At 37.8% G+C, this 18,949-nt stretch overlaps 2 pseudogenes; both read right to left on the bottom strand.

Moving 5' to 3' along the window:
• Positions 1-12,371: 12,371 nt before the first annotated feature.
• LOC143541646 (subtilisin-like protease) lies at positions 12,372-15,186 on the bottom strand (annotated as a pseudogene).
• A 1,730-nt stretch (positions 15,187-16,916) lies between these two features.
• LOC143541639 (secreted RxLR effector protein 161 pseudogene) lies at positions 16,917-17,294 on the bottom strand (annotated as a pseudogene).
• Between the last annotated feature and the right edge of the window lie 1,655 nt (positions 17,295-18,949).

The raw sequence follows: 18,949 nt of genomic DNA on the forward strand, positions 1-18,949 counted from the left end.
TGACCCTCTAATCTTTTAAAAACATAGATTTTTGATAGAGTAAGTTGATAGGATAAGAAGAACTCTTCACAATTTTTATTTTATTTTTTTAACGAATAATATAATGCAATGTTTTTGGTGATCAAGACACTAACGGGCTCGTGTATGACTGGGTAATTGCTTTTCTGCCTATCATTCGGAGAGATGTATCTGGAGACATGCACATTTCTTCAAAATGACTCTCCACATTAAGTATAGCGTATTTAGTTTATATCACCTCAACTTTTACGCATCATGGAAAGCTACCATACAAATCAATGACCGTTCTAGAGCCTTTTAAGCTTAATAACTTCACCCGTTAGGCATTCAAAAACAATTTATCTATCACTTTCCAAAGGTTGGATCAATTTTCATTTGAAAATGTTTTGAAGCTTCTAAAAAGCTGTTAACTGAATAGTAATATCACTTCCCAGGGAGTTAAATAAAATACACGTGTTAAGAATTCAGTCACCCCGTCACTTTAAGCTTTCAGGTAAATGGCTATCCAGTAAGACCACAAGTGGTTAACCGGACCAAACATGCATGAAAACACATGTCCTTCCAGCTCAGAGTTACCGACGTAATTTTAAGTAAAAGAATACGAAACACAAAAACACATCATAATCGCCCCGGGTACTTTCAGTCTTTGGGTAACTGGCTATCCTGTGAATCTACGAGTGGAACACCGGACCAACCATATACAAGTATATGTCCTTCAGACTTGAACAACCGACATAATTTTAAGCGAGAATGAATCTTGGAAAACATTTTTTTTGTTTTTTTATATTTTTTTAATATAATAAAGACAACGCACACACACTATTTTTGTCTTTTTGATTTTTCTTTTCTTAAATAATAAAAACAACGCGCACACACTATTTTTATCTTTTTTATTTTTATTTTCTTAAATAATAAAAACAACGCATACACACTATTTTTTTTTTGTCTTTTTGATTTTTCTCCCCCTAAATTTGTGCAAAGATAAACAAATATGTACAAATTTATACCCAAAAAGACTCAATCCTCGAAACGAAGCATTTTAAGAAAACCCACAAGCACAATAAATTTTGTTGTTCCGACCGGTTTTGTAAATAGGTCCGCCACATTGTTGTCAGTGTGGACTTGTTCAAGATGAATCAATTTTCGATCGAAACAGTCACGAATAAAATGAATTTTAATATCGATGTGCTTGGTTTTAGAATGTTGGACTGGGTTTTTTATAATTGCAATGGCCGCATCATTATCACATAAAATATGAGTGTCAAGAAATTCCAAACCGTAATCATGCAATTGGTTTTGCATCCAGATGACCTGAGAGCAGCAAGCAGATGCGGCAACATACTCTGCTTCGGCGGTCGAGGTAGACACCGTCTGTTGTTTCTTACACTGCCATGAAACGAGACGGTCGCCTAAGAACTGGCAACCAGCTGACGTGGATTTCCTGTCTATGTCATCTCCACCATAATTGCTATCAGCAAAAGCATAAAGATCAAATTCTGATTGTTTGGGATACTAAAGACCTAACATTGGTTGTCCCTTCAGATATCTAAAAATACGTTTAACAGCAATTAAATGAGAGAGTTAAGGATTAGCCTGGAAACGAGCACATTGGCAGACTGCAAACATGATGTCATGACGACTGGCTGTGAGATACATCAGAGACCCGATCATCGATCAATAGTACGTTTGATCTACGGGACTCCCTTCAAAATCAGATGACAGTAGTGGCCTTTCTGCCATGGAAGTGTTGGCACTCTTGGAATCTTGAAGTTCAAACTTTTCCAGCATATCTTCAACATACTTCCCTTGATGCAGTAAAATTCCTATCGAGCTTTGGCGAACCTGTAGCCCTAGAAACGTTGTCATTTCACCCAGCGAACTCATTTCAAATCTCTTCTTCATTACACCTTCAAATTCTGTGCATAACTCAGCGCTGGTGGATCCAAAAATGATATCATCAACATAGATCTGGACGAGAATTAAATCTTTTCCGACAGTTTTACGGAACAAGCTTTGATCGATGGTTCCACGCTTATAGCCATGATCAAGAAGATGCACGGTTAGTGTAGCATACCACGCTCGAGGAGCCTGATGTAACTCGTACAAAGCCTTGTCTAGCTTGTAGACGTGATTTGGTTTCTTAGAATCAACAAAACCCGGTGGCTGATCAACATAAATCTCTTCCTTGACTTCACTATACACAAACGCGGTCTTAACAACCATCTGATACACTGTAAACCCCATGTATGATGCATAGACCAGAAAAATTCTAATGGCCTCAAGTCTGTCCACTGGGCATATACTTCAGTGTAATGTAACCCCTCAACCTGACGAAACCCACGAACTACCAATCGTGCCTTATTTCAAACAATAACCCCGATGTCATCTTGCTTGTTTCTGAAGACCCATCTTGTATCGAGAGCTTTCTTTCCTTCCGGCAACTTAACCAATCTCCAAACCTTCAACTTATCAAATTGATTCAATTCTTCATGCATAGAATCAATCCAACTAGGTTCCTGAAGAGCCATTTCAACATTTTTTGGCTTAATTTGAGAGATGAAGCAGGAAAACATACAACTATTTATGTGTCATGTCTGACTTCTGTTTATGTAGCTTGTACTAAAAATTTGTTATGTCATGAAATCCTTGATTGGTAAACCACGCACCAAATTATTTTTAGCTAGACGATTTTGATTTTTAGTATTAGCATGACCAAGCCGACGATGCCAAAGCATTGCATTATGTGCTGACACTTTTGAAAACAAACAGGTTATTTCATATGGAACATTTTTGTTCATGTCGATCACATAAGCATTATATTTTCGTTGGGATCGAACAAGAATCCAGTCTTCTGGTATAATTGTACCATGTTTCAAAATCAGACACTCTTTCTTAGTGAAATGAGTTGAAAAATCTTTGTCACAGATTTGTGACATGCTCAACAAACTATGCTTTAATTCTGGAACAAAATTGACATTTTCAAATTTTAGAACACCGTTACTTACAGTACCCTTCTGCGTGATCCTTCCCTTTTCTCCTCCCGCAAAGGACACATACCCACCGTTAAAGGTTTGAATGTCGTGTAGTTGGGTAATGTCCCCTGTCATGTGCCTGGAACAGCCACTATCAACATACCAAGGTCTGATGATATTCCTCCATAGTTGTCCCTGCACGAAACGCGGGATTAGTTAGTTTTTGGTACCCAGTCCATACTTACACTGGGTGACCCTGATTCATTTATAGTTGTCACGGATTGCCATGACATGTCCTTTTGATCATCAAACATAGATTTTATAGAAACTTTCGCCGGAGATTTAGGCAACCATTTATGTTTGTATGACTTGGAATTATAGGTACGAATGGTTGTCGTGACCTCCGGTGTTTTGGATGTGGAAAGAGGCGAATCAGCCTTTTTCTCCTGTTTTGGTCTAGACTTAGTGTTTGTGTTAGAATTTGAACTAGAAGCACCTTTTCTGACCTTTCTTTTAGACATGTTAGGTTTGGTCTGATGAGGACTAAACCTGCCAAATTTGTTTCGATTCCAATCATCATCAAAGGAACTAGCCTGATAATGCCTGAATCTTTGCTTGTACGCGTTATGGGGCATGTAGGGCATATTCCTCTGATAAAATCCATAATAAGGAACATATGGACGATGTGGAAAGTTTCTGGCAATATGACCAGGAGTGCCACAATTAAAGCAAGTTTGACGTTTTATGAAAAAATCATTTTGGGCAACTCCTTGTCTGGACTGGTTGTGTGGACCAGTCTGCTTAAATCTACAAGAACCCATGTTCTCATCTTTGAATTTATCACCTTGTTTGTCATTAGAGCATCCCTCTTTGACAAATTTAGGTGCCACATATTTTTTGGATGTTTTTGAATTTTTAGTTTTATTAGAAACCACATTATTAGAGTTCAAAATTTCAACCGAATCAACCACACAAGAATCCTTGCTCTTTAAACAGAGCCCACATATACGGTCGGAATAACAGAATTCAAAACAGGAAGTTTTAAAGAAACATCAGAAACAATATCATTATTAAATTCAAAACAAGGGTCGTCATCCTCATCAGTCCACTCCTTCACAATTACTTTTTCTGCACATGAAGTAGATACATTAGAATTGTTCATATTTGAAGTGGACAGACTGGTGTTCACAGAACTGGTTTCGTCACCTTTATCTTGTTTACCATACTTCATGTCCCTTATCTTTTCTTCCTGTTATCTGGTGACATGGGTAGGAACATAATTTTGGTTGTAAGGTGGGGGAACTTGACTGTATCCTATTCCCTCACCTTCATTTTCCTTCCACCGCAATTGGTTTTCAATCATTGAGTTAACTATTTTACTGGAGCCATCGAATTTTTTAAAATCAAGTTCAGCCTTTTCAAACTTACTAGTTAGATTCAAGATTTTTAACTTAGAGGCTTTCAGTTTAGCAGTTAACTCAGTAATTTCTTGTTTGGCATCAAGGTGATGACAACTTTTTATACTAAAATTAGACTTAAGCTTTGAAATGTCCTTCTTTTGTGCTTCTATTTTGTTTAGAAAGCACTTTTCATTTTTCTTAAGTTTGAAATTTTCTGATTTTATTCTCTCCATATCTCTAGTTAGGTTATCGTTATGAAGCTTATACAATTCTATTTTCTCAACACAATTTAAAGAACATGGTTGGAAACTTACCTCTGATGAATTTGGAGAAGTGAACGCCAAATATGCAAATTGAAGCTCCTTGACATTCTCCTCAGTAGCATTTTCTTCTCCAGTGTCTTCAACATTTGTGAAGTTTGCGGTCTGATTTCCAATGTTGAGTGCAGCCATCTAACCTTCCCAAGAGAAATGTTGAGCAACCATACCTCTTTCACCATTACCTAAATAACCTCCAACCTCATCTCTAGCATTCCCAACTGGAACCAAAGCCCTTTCCGTATTTCCATCCTTCATTGGATTAGTACATTCTCGAGAAAAATGACCCAGCTCGTGACAGTTGTAGCACCTAAGAGTATCCTTGTTAAAACTCACCTTTTGATTATTCGGCATGTTCCAATTATTTCTAACCATCATCTTAGTGAACTTCTTCACATGAAAAACTGTCATGGCGATTTGCGACGAGATGTCCATTTCTTCAACATCATCAGGATGGATCTGATCTAATTCAGCAGCAATCACAGGTTGTACCAAGTCTCCAACCAAAAATGCATTATAGAAATTCATGAATCCCGCCATTAGAGCGATATTCTCTTGAGTCTCTTTTGATATGGTAGGAATCTGATTGAAGCTCTGGCCGGAAGTGTGAGCAGTTTTTCCAGTATCATTTGAAGACTGTCCAAAGAATACTGGAGCTGGTTGGGGTGGGGTGGATGATGACGATGATTGACCTCGAGTGGATGAAAACATCTGGAAGTTACCCTGAGGTGGTTGTTGAGTAGCTTTGAACAATGAGAAATTGTCTTGAAAAATAAGAGCACTGTTGGAGGCAACATTGTATCTAGCCGCACTATAAGAGCTTGCATGATTTATCGCACATTGCTTATCATCCATATCACATGCTTTAATAGTGGCTATCATTTCACTCATACCCATTCTGTTGAGGTCCTTAGTCTTTTTGATAACCACAACATTCATGTCCGGCAATGAGTTCACCAGCTTGCTGTCATTTCAGTCACAAGAGATATGAATCTTTGAAGTTGGGATTCCAACGTGTCTCCCAGAACATGATTAAATATATTGAACTTTTGTCGCAGCAGATCTTGGTGACTTCTCTTCATATCTTCATTCCATTCATATACTTCTATCAGTGCCTCCCACAACTCTTTGGCAGATTGAAGTTCTCTAAACTGAAGGGCAATCTCAGGTGAGAGTGCCATGGTTAGAGTGGAGAGAGCTTTCTCATCTTCCTAAACTTTAGCGAAATCATCATCGTCATATTGTGCAACTGGTTTCACAAGAACTTTATCAGCGCCATCCTTTTGATAGGTGATCCTTTGAGGTCCCCTAACAATACTTTTCCAAATTTTGGAATCTTTCATCTTGGCGTAATGTTCAAAACGAAATTTCCATTCACTGAATCCCTCATGAGACAAGAGACGGGGTATATGAGTGGCAGTCCCCATGATGGAATCAAGTTCTTGATGAAGTGATGAGTTGGCTGTATTACTACCATTTGTTAACTAGGCCATTTTAATTGGGTTAAATATTGATTTTAGGTCCAAATATTACTTAAGTCCAAACTTAAAGCCCAAGTTCAACTCAAACAGGCCCAAACAATTAACTGGGTTGTGAACAAGTTCACACTGGTTGACCGAAAACCACCAAATTGACCAAACTTTGACCGAGAACTCAAAGTTTGACCGAGCTTGACCGAGAACTCAAAGTTTGACCAATCTTTGACCGAGAACTCCAAGTGTGACCAAGCTTTGACCGAGAACTCCAAATTTGACCAAGCTTTGACCGAGAACCCAAATGTTGACCGAAAACTGCTTTGACCGAGAATTGCTAGTGGCCGAGAACTGTTCTTGGCCGAGAACAAATTGTAACCGAGAACCAACAGTGGCCGAAAGCACATATTTTCAACAAACTAGTAACAAACTTCCGAGAAAAAGGATTTTGATTTGTTTCCCAATCAAGATCAAATCTTTCCCAAAAATTTCTTCTTCTTTTCCAGTTATAGTTTCGCCGGAAAAAACAGTCAAACCACCAAGAACACTCTTCTTGAATCTTTGATATCACAATAACGAGCCTGAATAAGGTCTAAGGCTCTGATACCAATTGTAAGTCCTGAATCTGGATCACTACCATTATAATATCAACACAACAAGTATTGGTGCGGAATACCAATGCTTGGTGATTCAAGAACACGAGTAAAATCAAGAGAGTAACACAGGATTGCTTCAAAACACACGTATTATTAAGATACGTGGGGTGCTTAAGCACTTACAATACTTGCACGTCTAGTAACTTGTAGACGGCCAAAGCACAATACCAAAGTGAGTGAATGAACAATGTTTACCCTATACAATACATGCACTATATATAGGGAAACCAAACACCTAAGCCCATATGAACCAAAAGCCCACCGAGAAATCTAAAGAGTTCTCGGCTTACATAATAAACCCGTAGCCCAGCCCAACAAATGTAGACTAAGTAAAAACCATACAAATTAGGCCCAACAATCATCATCATCATCATCATCGATACTGAAATATCTCAATACAAACTATTTATATATATCCTCTGTTGGAAATCTTCTTCTTCGAGGAGGGCTTCATGATGATGATCGTATGAGTCGTTTAACAACTATAATGATAGAACACGATAGATGATAGTGAATGGAACAGGAAAACAAACTGATATATATATTTGTTGATGAACGGTTTTGTTTGTAACTGTCATCATAACCGTTCATCCTAACTAATTTACATCGTTCAACAATAAACCTAAACATTACATTCTGACTGGGCTAACATGCCCGTTACACATTAAACATAGATATTGGACTTAATATAAGTTCAGCCCAAATAAAAACTAAACTAGTGTTTGACCCAACAACAAAGTAAAACGTAAATATTTCCTTGAGCAGCTTTCAAACTGATTTGATCTTGATCAGGAGATTAACAACTTCAACACACCCCCTTAATCTCTTGATCATCCGCTGTTATTTTCCCTTGACATGATTAGCAAATGATTTCAAATGAGTCGGACTCATTTGAATATTTCTCGGTTGCATCTTCAACAGTCTCGTCTTCAATACTTGTTGCAAAGTGACTGTTTGACGGTCCAGTTTGCTGGTAACCTATACTTCTTTTCTTAATAGGCAGGGCCTTGATTTTCTCTTCGTTGCTACTTGTTTCGCCTATGTTATCAACAAGTTCTTTCAAATCTTCTTCTTCAAAGTACCCTCTTTTGGTGATTGTTTGATAATACCATTCGAGTGTGTTTAAGTACTTGTAGTAGACCATTTGAATATCGCTACCTTGATCAATTCGAAAACCCAACTTGACTGCCAAATCAGTCCATTTTTGACCCTGAGTAGCCTTCCTAAAACCTCCAAGCATATGAACTTCCATATACAAATCAAGTAGATCGACAATAATACCATCTTCTAACTTAGGGGGAAACTCTTTTCCCTTTTCATTTTGAAGGTTTTCTATGAACCATTTAACAAGATCTTTGAATTCGGTTTTAAGAAAGTTTCTATGCTTAAGGAACATATTGTGAACTTGTATCATATTCATGAACATGATACATATGTCCCAGTTTACACCAATCATGTTTCCCTCTTTTACTTCTTCCAAATAATCAAACATTATATCGGCCTCATGTTGATGGAATTTTAACAAACTTAGGGGATTAGGCTTTATAATTTCTTTATTTTTTTGGGCCTCTAAATTCCCTGAATTCCCACTTTTATCAACATTTGAGATTTCTTTAAAAGTATTTGAAACAACACATGTAGGCCCATCAAAAACTATATCAAATCCTTGCAACATCAATTGTTCCTTACTAAAAATACTTTTTGTAGATTTAGGAACAAACTGAATATGAGGAATCCTTTATATCTTATCATCCACAAGAATTTCGGTCAAGCCTAGCCCGTAAGCAAACATCGGATTATTTTGGTGATCTTTTTCCACTTTATATGTGGATTTAAAGTCACAAAACAAAGTCAGACTACTTGTTTGATGTTTCTTTATACTAGGGTTTACATACCAAATGTTATCCCAATTGCCATAGTCCTTCCCCTTAACAAGATAATCCATATCTTCTGGTTTGGATTCAGTAGGGAAAATAAACTTGGATAACTTACTAGGGCATGCAAAAGCATAGTGACCAAAATTCTGATAACGATAGCAACGAACTTCTGAGAGATTTTCTAGACTACTCGGTTCCATATCGTCTTTACCACAAATCCATGCACCACGGCCTTCATTCTTTCTTCTGGCTGCATTTGCAAGACGATATCGGTGGAATTTCGCTCGGTTTATAATTCTCTTCGCTACCTGATGTTTGAAACGATTCTGAGATGAAACCCTAGGCAAATCTGCCTGCAACAATAACCGTGACAACGCAGTTGATAATCGTCTCACCGGTGACGTCTTCCTGCTGTTGCCGAAACTTCCAATCGTATGGATCGATTCGAGCCCTTTGGCTCTGATACCACTGTTGGTTACATTCCAACAATATTGAGCCCATTCCTTTTATTTCTACATACGAACCATCACCCAAACGATCATTCCCACTTATCTTCTCATCTAATTTAGTGAAATGCTCTCGCGAACCGGTCATATGGTTGCTAGCATCATTATCGAGATACCACATGCTTTCATCAATTAACCTATAGTTACTGGGCTTGATCTCCTTTTCGTTTAAGAAAACTACTTGAGTATCAATACGGTTTTCACGGATTTCCACTAAAAGGGTCGAATATTCGTCCTCTTGCACTAGATTGGCCTAATCTTGTGCATGATCCTTTTGAGGGAAATTTGAAGAATAATGTCCAAGTTTGCTACATTTGTAACATCTAACTTACTCGTGTCACTAGTGAACTTCCTTCTATTTTGGTTAGAATCTTTAGACGGGTCTTGAGTGGAATCTTCCCAGGATGATGATGGTGTAAACCGTCCACGGCCTCGGCCTCGTGGATTGAACCTCCTACTTCCTCGTCTTTCATTTGATTGTCCACGACCATGATTACCGTCATGCCGTGTGAACATCAACTTATCCTGGTTTTCAACTAGACTACCTTTCTTTGACTTGATTCGTTCCTCGAAAGTTTTGAGTCTTCCGATGGTTTCTTCTAAAATCATTTCATCTAAATCCGAGTATTGTTCTATTGATGCTACTATTTGGATGAACTTTTCGGGCACGGAGTTAAGTAACTTACGTGCTAGGGTTGATTCATCAAAAGTTGATCCTAAACCATTTGCTCTAAAAACTATGGTGTTCAACTTAGCGGTGAATGAATCAATAGATTCATCTTCTTTCATTTGCAACAATTCGAATTCGGATTTAAGGGTTTGTAAACGTGCCTTTTGCACACGATCTACTCCTACGTATCTAGTTTTCAACGTGTCCCATATTTCTTTTGCCCTTTGCAACTTGCAACACCAAATCTTCGTGTAATGATTGAAAAAGATAGGCGGTGGCTGTCTTATCTTTATTCACATCGGGTTCTGTGGTTTCAAGTGGTTCAATCATTTCCCAAAGGCCATTTGCCTCTAATATGGTCTTGATACGTACTGTCCAAACCGTATAATTTGTCGGTTTTAAGATTGGGCATTGAAAACTAGAAAGTGTTGCCACTTCCTTGTAATGTATCACGGGACCAACATTCTGATTTGTGTCTGACATACTAACAATTTTCATCAACAATTCGATTCTAAACGGGGAATCCTTAAAATCACTATGTTTTCAATAATCTACGGGTTTCTATAATAATCCAACAACAAACGAAATCTATTGTCTAACAATCTGTGACAAAGGAATAAAAAACCGGATCAATAAACCTGATGATGACGGGTTCTGGAAGTGAACAAATTCTGAGTTTCTTCCAAAATAATGATGAAAATGATGTATCTTTGACTTTTGTGATTTTGATTCCAATTTTGACTTTCTGATATGACCAGCGATGAACACAGTGGGTTACAGAAAAATGATCTTCGTTGATTCTGTATTCTATAATCTGATGATTCCTTGTTCCAATTAACGGTTATTGCAGGGTTTGATTCCAATAATAAATTGAAACGAATTCTTGAAACGGGCCTGAATTGTTGAAACGTGTCTGGGAATTAACAATCGCGAGTGGGAAATCACCAATAACGGACCAATTGAACCAATTAAATCAATTGATTTGGGTTTCCTTTAATTGCGAATTCCAATAACTTAACGAATTTTGATTGAAAAACGGTTGGGACAGAGACGATTCTTCAATCTGTTGTTACGTGCGTGCAATCAAGGATGACGAGGGTAATCAATTGTTGATAATCCTATGCTCTGATACCACTGTTGGAAATTTTCTTCAAAGAGGGCTTCATGATGATGATCGTATGAATTGTTTAACAACAATAATGATAGAACACAATAGATGATAGTGAATGGAACAAGAAAACAAACTGATGTAAAGATAATATTATTGATCATAGAAAACACGTACATACAACACTTTACATCGACCCCTATATATATTTGTTGATGAACGGTTTTGTTTGTAACTGTCATCATAACCGTTCATCCTGACTAATTTACATCGTTCAACAATAAACCTAAACATTACATTCTGACTGGGCTAACAGGCCCGTTACACATTAAACATAGATATTGAACTTAATATAAGTTCAGCCCAAATAAAAACTAAACTAGTGTTTGACCCAACAACAAAGTAAAACGTAAATATTTCCTTGAGCACCTTCCAAACTGATTTGATCAGGAGATTAACAACTTCAACATCCTCTGTTTTATAAATAAATAAACAAATAATTAGTATCAATCAACAATTCTGACGGACGGTTGGTTATTGATATGATAAATGCTTGAGAATTGTGTTAGCTTAATTTAGATACTTGAGCATTCATGACATGACATCTCACAGCTGCATTATTCCTGTGAAACCGAGGAAGATGCCGAAAACAGTGACACGTTTAGTGAACCTATGGTTATACTGGGATCTACATTAATGTCACTGCTGCACCTCATATATAATTTTTACTTGACAGGTTTTTTATGCTGGTCTAATATTTCTTTTGTGCAGGGCGAAACATTCAGCAACTACACACCTCTGCAGATTCTCCATCATATATATATATAAAGCATCTTAACAATGATCTTTCACTCAATTAGTTTGGTTTGGATACCCATTTTCATGTGACCGTAAAAACTGACATGTCAAGTGTACTCGTTAGAGCTTTGCGGTCGTCATGAACCAGGCTACTCCAACTACAACTACAAATCCGATGAACAATTTCCCAAGTCAGACATTAGCTACAATTTCCCAAGTCAGATATATCTTGTATGCATATTAGAATTCTCAGTTCGTATATATGGACGCTAATAACTGGAAACCTTCTCTCTCATGATCAAGAATGACTTATTTTATATGCACTTAAAACTCTTCCTTTCTTTCCACTTTTGCTAATAGTTAGTTTTACATCCATAAAACACTTACTTAGCTAGTAAGCAATTATCCTGATTTCAAACTTTTAACGATTCTATATATCAAGATAAACACATGAATTTTCAGTAACATATGAAAGCATGCATCGATATTACCTTTTCTTTCCTTCCAATCATATTACTTTATTATATATATAAAACCATACATAGACGTTAATTCATGTTATACAACATCTGGATCTTCATTCAAACTTGAATGAAAATGGGGTTCTAACTGTATACTTGCCAGTAAAAGATACCCACGCCATATGCCCTTGCCCATATGCGCTTTCACCTTATCCTTAGCATCTCGACTAAACGTCACCTCGTATGTTCGCTTTTGTTGCAACCCATGGAAGCTCATGACACCCTCATCATTATGAACCACGACCTCAACACTTACACCCTCTGGTACGGGTGTGTCCCTGACTGTGTAAGCGTCTGGCAAACCAACATTAGTCACCGTCCTTGAGTATGTTTTGCTGTCGCCTCTTTTTAGAGATACCACGAAAGAAGGATAATTCAGCTCGGCCTCTGTTATCGATTTTGAGCAACTACATTTCTTTTTAACGATGATTTCAATTTGTTTGGATGTCAAAAACAAGGCCTGGCTCATGGGCTTTTGGTGGGTTTACATGACCAGAGCCGATGGCATGCACGTTAGCAGGAAGCCCTCTTTCGTCAACAATGGGCTCTCCATTTCGGTTTACTTGACTAGCGGTGGTCATCATTGCAGACTTGATAGCAGCTGGAGACCATTCTGGATGCGCGCTTTTGAGCAACGCGCCTATGCCTGCAAGATGAGGGCAAGACATCGATGTACCACGTATGACGTTAAATGCTACTTTGGTTCCTGTTTGGCTGTCGACCGGCTCATTCCATGCTGCAAGGATGTCCACACCGGGTCCAGTAATGTCTGGCTTTAGGATTCCAGGACTTGCAAGGCTAGGCCCTCTTGAAGAGAATGAGGCAATCTCTGGGTCTGATTTCAGCCCGACCACAGTTCCATCAGAACGGATAGTTGCAACAGGAGAAGAAGTTGAGTTCAGATACTTCTTAATCTCAACATCTTCCTTGTAACCGACATATGATGCCGGCAGAACATGATGATGTGCTGCTATACTCCTGCCAGTAGAAATGTCATTAGCAGTAATTATGGCAGCTCCTCATCACACTAGATAGATATCATGAATATATTCATGGAATACGATTCACTTTCAAGATGCCTTGGTGGTGAAATGGTAGACACGCGAGACTCAAAATCTCGTGCTAAAGATTAAAACTAATCAAAAAGGCTTCGAATCACTGTGAATATATCAAAATTTCTTAGTAATAGCTAATGTCTGCTCGCGTGATTTGGAATAGAGTACTATTACTCTATTTAAATCTAAAAAACATGTACTCTATCTAAAAAACATGAAGCAGCTCCAGCTAAGAACTTTTAATTGATATCTGAACCCTGCCTCCTTAACTATCTCTCCCATATGAACATTACCGACGTTCTCATCAAGATCACACAACACTACCTTCCCCTTGACATCAATGTGGTCCAGCGACCCTTCATGGCACCCTTCTGGGGCGTAAACAAGAGGCCGAAGCTTCTGGTCGAAACCCTTTTGTTGGTACAACGATTCACCATGAAGTTTCTTCTTGTTTCCAAGAATAACTGTTGTCTGGAATCTTCTATCGATTGTACTAGCCCCAACCGTAAGGATCCATGGGGCCTCATTTGATAATGATTCACTATATGGCCCACCATTAGCTGCTGAACAACTCACGAAGATCCCTTTCCGCATGGCACTGAAGGCTCCAAGTGCTATAGTATCATCATAAAAGGGCCTGGAACGTCCACCAAGTGAAAGAGACAACACATTAACGCCGTCTTCAAGAGCTGCATCCATGCCCGCTAAGACAGCACTGCCTTGACAACCAAAGAGTTCACATACTTTGTAAGTGGCTACGTGCGCCAGTGGTGCCATCCCACTTGCAGTTCCGTTCCCCAATCCGAAAACTCCTGCGTTGTCAAAGTAATTCCCTGCAGCGGTACTTGAAGTGTGTGTCCCGTGGCCTTCCTCATCTACCAGAGAACTTCCGTTAACAAAGCTTCTTAATCCGATCAGCTTGTTATTACATGACCCTGCCACTTCACATTTATCCTGCCATGTCGACAGTGGAGGGGGGACGCCATCGTCTTTAAACGAGGGATGAGTGGGAGTAACTCCAGAGTCTATAAGCCCGATTATGACTCCCTTCCCATGGTTTGAGTCTTTCCACAGACCTGAATTATGGCTCAGGCCCAGAAAATGAGGTGAGCGAGTTGTTTGTAACTGGTACACACCTTCAGGCCGCACGGACAAGACTCCACTCAAACTCTCCATCACCTTTACTTGATCGGCTGACATTTTAGCAGCAAATCCGGTAATCACATGATAGTACTTGAAAACCATCTCTGGTTTCCCGTTTGATCGCGCAGCTACTTTCAACAAAAATGAATTATACCATTCGTCAGTGTTGAGGGTCTGGACTTCAGGTGAACTTAAGTGGACAATGTAAGTTTTGAGTTCAGTGGCTTTGGTGGGAAGTACATTGAAAAGGGTGGTGCAAGTGAGAAAGAACACAAAACCAAATGTTGGCGACATTTTGTATATCGAATCTCTCAATGTTTATGGTGATTTGAATATTCAACTTGTGGATATATGTCATGGGCTACTCCTAATAGGTATTTATATATCATTGAGGTGAAACTGTGAAATAGAGTGTAGTTTGTAACCATCTTTGAGTGGAGCCCAACGAATACGACATTATTCTGTAAGAATAATCTTGTAACAGACTGCAGCACTTTCGTAGCTACTGATACACGCATAATATGGTATGTTATGCTCACTCAATCGTCTAGAACTAGGAAACTTGTTATCATATTGCTAAGTTTGCCTTCATTTGTCCATTTCTACAAGTTTCTCTTTGTCTAAAAGAAGGTTTAAACCCTTTGAAAGTTTGTTAGTTTTCATAGTGCTATATCTTGCTTTCAAGACATAAAGATTGATTTATCACTTAACACATTTCTTATTGCTTTCAGGATTAATATTCATCCTTAATCAGCAAGAACATTGTTGTCATTCTCGTTTTGGTTTATTAGCTAGGCACATACTTGAGTTTCTTATTTCTACCAAAAACTGCAAAGGTTAACAATCACTTTCTCAGCCAGCTTTGAGTTTGTTTGTGAAGAATGTTAGCCAGTTAGATATGCATGTCGTTTTTGCTATTATGGAGGGTTTTCTTAGTATTCATGTTTGTTTATCATCGGACGAAATGGCCAATAAATTTGAGATAACTACAATTGGTTTTGGTTTAACATTCTGCGTGTTTCTTAATGTAGAAACTTGGTGTGAAGTCTTATGGGCCCAAGAAAGAATCTTTTGAAATGGCATAACTTTCTTGCTTCAAGCTTTAGTTTTATTGGTTTTCTTGTATCTTATTTGATCATTCCCTTAACCTAATAATAAAACACCCATAACTAAAATTAATACCGCTACTCAACTTGGATCATAGATGTTAATAGTATCCAACGTGTCGCAAATAAAATTTAAACACCCCTCCTCCACCTCCACTATAATATCACTAGTTTGAGACCCGTGTATTACACGGACAATTAATAAAAATTTTAATATTTAAACAATAAGCAAAATACAATCAATGACATAATTGTCATATATTCTAATAACTACATATAGAATTGGTGCAATCCAATTAACATAAGTTTATTCTTTCTTTTTATAATATTTGTATGTGTTTTCATTGTTTCCATGCGTCACTTTCATTTAAAATATATTATTTAGACTTCATTAATATATTCAATTTTTATTTAAACCAATATGTGTATTTTTTTTGTTTAAACAGAGTTTAAATATCATCTTCAACAGCCACTTCACATTTAACGGAAAGGAAACGGTTATGACGGTTTCCGGCCAACCATCACGTCGTTTCATAAACAGAGCAAGTACCTATTGATTCAATATATATACCCCCTTTCAATTAATATTGTGTCTTCAACCGAGACACCTTTCAAAATAAAACACCGGTTATTTTATATATAATACGGAGTAAAAAATAGTAATCTTTGAGAATGAATATGATAACCGTATGTAGGATTATAATTCAATGGTAGTAACCGTTACGGATCATCACTTTTATTGAACCGTCCCGTCTCTTCAATGGAAAACTATAAGATTTTGATATCACAAAAGGTTATGATCTATTCCCATTGTATGTCATACATTTATACAAAATAAAAGAGAAAAACTAGCCTATGATTAAGTACAAGAATTAGGAAACTCAATCACAATTATGACCGAATATTCACAATGGAATAACCCGTAAATCACTCCCTTCCTATACTCCCTCTCAAGTTGGGGCATGAAGGTTACGAATGCCTAACTTGTCAAGCAATACTTGTAGTTGCCGTGCTCCCAAAGTATCAACGTGCAACGGCATTATGTCTTTAGACTCAATTCGTTCTCTTACAAAGTAACAATCCATCTCTACGTGTTTGGTTCTTTCATGGAATACCGGGTTATTGGCAATGTGTTTAACAGCTAAGTTGTCACAAAATAGTTGTGTAGGGTTATTTTGTTCAATGTCCAATTCCTTCAAAAGCCATCGTAACCAAAGAATCTCACTCACTGGGTGGCCATCGCGCGGTATTCGGCTTCCGCCGAGGAACGTGATACAATTGACTGTTTCTTTGATTTTCAAGACACGGGTGCTCCTCCTAAGAGTAGTAGATAGCCACTCCTTGATCTTCTCGTGTCGAGACATCCAAGCCAATCGGAGTCCGTGTATCCTATCAAATTTACTCCTCCTTCCTTTGGCAGCAGTATACCTTGACCCGGAGTTGCCTTTAGGTACCTTAAAACTCGTATGGCTGCCTCTATGTGGTTTGCCCGCGGATCGCCTACAAATTGACTTAGGACATTAACCGAGTATGTAATGTCCGGTCTAGTTGCTTGCAAGTACAGTAACCTCCCCACGAGTCTTCGATACTTGCTTGCATCAGTTCTAACTTCTTCATCGTCCTTTGCAAGTTTAGTATTTTTATCCATAGGAAAGGCACTCGGTCGGCAGCCCATCATGCCGCTGTCTTCAAGGATGTCGAGGACTTACTTTCGCTGATTTAAGACCATTCCTTCTCGGGTACGGGTCACTTCTATACCCAAGAAATATTTTAGAGGCCCAAGGTCTTTAATGCTAAACTTCTCATTGAGAAAAATCTTTGTTTCTTTGATTTTATAAACGTCGTTTCCCACAAGAATGACATCGTCAACGTATATGAGAGCTGCGACAAAGGATCTATCGGTCTTGAATATGAGTAAGGAATGATCGGCTCGAGACTGATTAAAACCGATTTGTTGTAGGGACGATGTGAACTTTTTATACCAATTTCTTGACGCCTGCTTTAAGGCATAAAGTGATTTTCTGAGTCGGCACACTTTGTTTTCCTTTCCCTTTACGAATCCTTGTGGGATCTTCATGTAAACTTCTTCGTCTAATTCTCCATGTAAGAAAGCATTGTTGACGTCGAGTTGGTTGATGACCCAATTCCTTTTTACTGCCACTGCGAGAAGCGTTCTGACCGTAACCAGTTTTGCTACGGGGGCAAACGTATCATGGAAGTCGATCCCTTCCATTTGTGTGAACCCCTTTGCTACCAACCTTGCCTTGTATCTCTCGATTTCTCCGTTTGGCTTATACTTTATCTTGTAAATCCATTTCGACCCTATAGCATGTTTGCCTTCAGGCAAATCTTCAAGACTCCATGTACCGTTTTGCTCGAGAGCACAAATTTCTTTCTTCATTGCCTCTCTCCAATTTGCATTTTGTATGGCTTGATTAAAAGTCTTGGGCTCATCGTTTGAGTCGATGGCCGCCAATAAAACTTTATGAGAATTAGTGAAGTTTTTATAAGTGATAAAAATCGAGTGTACCGTAGAGGAATCTTGATTGGAAACAGGTAACGTCTGGTCTATGTGGGTAGCCTAAAAATATTCTTGGTCTCCCTCTTTCTTGGAACTTGTCACCTTTCGTTTCGGTGCTTCGGTAGTAAGCAAGACAACCAAATATTTTCATGTGATCATAATTTGGCTTTTGGTTATAAACCAGTTCATAAGGCGTCATGTTGTTAATGGATTTAGATGGTAACCTAAATCCAATAATAAACTGGAAATAAGTTTTGTAAAAAAATAAATTAAGAATAAATTAAGGGTATTATAAAAACAGAAATAAATAGAAGCCAATAATAAACTGATAAGTTGTGTAAAAAAATAAAAAATAAATAAAATTAACGCACATGTTAACAATTGATAGAAGTTTCAAGATAAGATTCACACGTGTTAACAGCCAAAATAAAATTGATCATATAAAAATGATTTAATTTACATGAACTGTGTAACCTACATAAATACATAAATAATCGTAACTTAATATCCATTGTTGTACAAATAGAAAACCAGTTTTCCATCAAATACTCCTTACAGACAATTAGCTATTTTATAAGTTGGGTCGCTATAACCTGAAATGATTAAAATTAAATTAATGTTACATAATATACTATTCCGGCTAAATTAAAAATAAATACATATATTTTGGTCTAGTTAGAATTACCAATGGTGGATAGATGCAATTAGAGAAATTTTAATCACAACCTAAATAAACCATTCATTGTTGAAAGATAGAGTAGTTATAGAAACTTCAACATGTAATTTGAATCTTAGAGTTTGATGTAGAA

This window comes from Bidens hawaiensis, unplaced genomic scaffold (genome assembly GCF_021521415.1).
Source record: "Bidens hawaiensis isolate Kalapana, Puna unplaced genomic scaffold, B.hawaiensis_p1.1 tig00012634_1, whole genome shotgun sequence".
Lineage (NCBI taxonomy): Eukaryota > Viridiplantae > Streptophyta > Magnoliopsida > Asterales > Asteraceae > Bidens > Bidens hawaiensis.